The 2,876-nt window shown below is 37.9% G+C and overlaps 1 non-coding gene across 1 annotated transcript; it reads right to left on the bottom strand.

Annotated features, from left to right (window-relative positions):
- Nucleotides 1–387: 387 nt before the first annotated feature.
- Nucleotides 388–511, bottom strand: LOC123459975. Its single transcript, XR_006636704.1, has one exon. It is a non-coding gene; the product is annotated as a small nucleolar RNA SNORA40 (small nucleolar RNA).
- Nucleotides 512–2,876: the final 2,365 nt, after the last annotated feature.

A 2,876-nucleotide genomic window follows, 5' to 3' on the forward strand; every position in this document is an offset into this window, starting at 1 on the left:
TGGCATAGTACACGTGCTCACTAAATGTAGATTGAGATTTTACCCTGGTGGCTAAGTGTGGTCATTATGGCCATCGTATGATAAGGAGTCTTTGTCCACATTGTGTAGACTGAGCTGACATTTTAAACAAATCTAACAATTGGATAATTTTTTTTTCATTTAACAGATGTGAATGATTAACATGTTGTTTTTCTAAGTTTCAGATGCCCAAAACCAAAAACAATCACAGAATATATGAACTTCAAGAGTATATCATATAGCACATAACTGATATATATGCTCCTATAATTTTAACAGTGATGGGTTGCAATCATTAATTTTGTTAATGATCAATTCTTTATTAGGACCTACCTTATTAATATTATCATTTTGAACTGTCTCAAGTATCATGTTTCTTTTATACGCATCAAAACTCATATTCAAAATGAGCTATTGCTTGCAAAAGAGGATTTACTTTTATACCTGTCTTTAAGTCTGTCCACCAGTTCAACAAAGACACATACACAGTGCTACTATTTCTTAATATCATCTATGAGTATCTTTATGCCCCCTCTAAGTGATAAAATAAACCTTACACCCAATACAATGCATTGGGAGGCTTGCATGTTGTATGTGTAGCTGAATGACTAGGCCCTTGCTTTCAGCTATCGTGGTCCTTCTACTCTGCACATGTAGCCTATTCTGTGACTAGTCTGAGTTGACAGTTCCCTGCTACTACTTCATGTCTTCTCCTCTAGGGCGAGCTCTGAGAGGTCAGAAATGATCTGATAGGAGGTAGGTATGAAGAGGAGAGAATGACTTCAGTCTCCTGTAGAACTCTCCACAAAGGTGAAGCCCACCATTGCCCACCCAGCAGCATGTCCACCTCCAGATGAAGTTGTTTTAGTGCCATTTCTGTATGGGCTTTTGTTTTGGGATAGACATTAGGAAAATACAAAATTAGTGACACACATGTCTTCTACCAACATGCCCTTTGCACTAAGCTCTGTGCCTGCTATTGTCTTATCCCACAAATCCTCCAGACCCTTGACTTTGCCCAATCCACCAGCAGCAATCTGACCTCCTTTGCATGGGCTCCCGGGGCCTGTAGAAGCAGGCAGCACACCATCTTACCAGCACTCATAGCTGCATCTGAATATCCTTTCACCAAGGCCATAATTATATTTATTCTTCTATTCTGAACATTTTTCAACTAAAAACTGAGGTTCTCAGAATTTCCAGTGAGGAAAATTCAGGGCCATAACATACATCAATTATTTAATATGCAAAGGCACATTGTAAATTCTTTACATATAGCTTTCTTTAATACACCAATCTAATGAATCAGTTTGGTGTTCTGCCCTGTTATGTAGCTAAAGAAATCACAGGTTAGAAATGTCATCTACCTTGACTGAAATTAGGAGGTTCATAACTATCCACATTGGATTACAGCCCAAGGTTGACCTGAAAGAACATGCCATTTATGCTACTTTGCAAAGAACTACAAATGAAGAGCAGAAGTGCTCACAGAAGGACCATCTACTAAAGTGCCAAATGCTAACAAACACTACTCAGCTGATGAACATTAGCTGTGACACACTGCCCGGGGAACATGACCCTGTTTTGCAAAGACTCTGCTCTGTTTATAGAGCATTTCAAAGTTGTTTCATAGTCTATACAATGTATTCATCACATTCTGATACAATATTGCTAGTCAGTAAAATCTAATATCTTGACACAATCTGAATGATGCCATACAAACTGGTTAGAAAGCTAAATAAAGAATTTATTTAAGCTATTATCTGCTCTTGTGCTATAACTAACAGTTTTATCACTTCAGAATAAGTGAACTGATTTTTTTTAACTACAAACTTTAAATCAGCTGGTTGATTAGCTTCTGAAACTCTAAGACCCTGATGTCTCCTTGGTATGAATTATGCTATAAACTAGTATCTATAGCAATGGCCCACCAACCTTTATGATAAAAAGAGCATCTATTACAATTTTATTCAAAAAATATCAAAACTATACAAATACACAATCTAAAAAATATCAGTGAAGGTTAGAGGAAAACAGGAGATATAGGTAAAAGTGTGCAAAGTATCAGATACATATTGCAAGTGTGGAAATCTAATGTATGGCATGAGGATTGTAGTTAATATTATTGTATTCAGGATTTTAGATAAATAAGTGCATTTTGACTGCTCTCTCTTCTTTTTCAAATTATTTGTTTATTTATTTGAGAGAGTGGGAGACAGAAAGAGGCAGATACACACAGAGGGGGAGAGAGACAGGGAGGGAGGGGGGGAATGGGTGCACCAGGACCTCTGGCCACTGCAAACGAACTCCAGACTCATGTACCTCCTTGTGTATCTGGCTTATGTGGGTGCTGGGGAATTGAACAGAGGTCCTTTGGCTTTTCAGGCAAACACCTTAACTGCCAAGCCATCTGTCCAGCCACTGCTCAGTCTTTCTTTCTCTCTCTCTCTCTCTCTCTCTCTCTCTTTCTTTCTTTCTTTCTTTCTTCCTTCCTTTCTTTCTTCTTTTCTTTCCTTTTTTTCCTTTTCTTTCTCCAATACTGAAGACTGAACCCAGAACTTCACATGTGTTAGGAAAATGCTCTGCTTTGGAGCTGGAGTCCCAGCCTGTCTTTTAACTGTTTTTCACACACACAAAAACAATGGATGTGAGGTCATGCATGTCTGCTCATTTTCTTCACTAAAGGAACCGTCTTGCTGTAGATATGCTGTCATCCTGTTGTATACCTTCAAACACACAATGCTATTTACTAAAGAGAATTGCTTAGAGATTATAATGAGACAACTACATTGAGATTGAGTACTCTCCCACCTCACTTTTACCATTAGACTGTATTTGATTTTAAGTCAAAGAAACAC

This window comes from Jaculus jaculus, chromosome 3 (genome assembly GCF_020740685.1).
Source record: "Jaculus jaculus isolate mJacJac1 chromosome 3, mJacJac1.mat.Y.cur, whole genome shotgun sequence".
Classification (NCBI taxonomy): Eukaryota; Metazoa; Chordata; class Mammalia; order Rodentia; family Dipodidae; genus Jaculus; species Jaculus jaculus.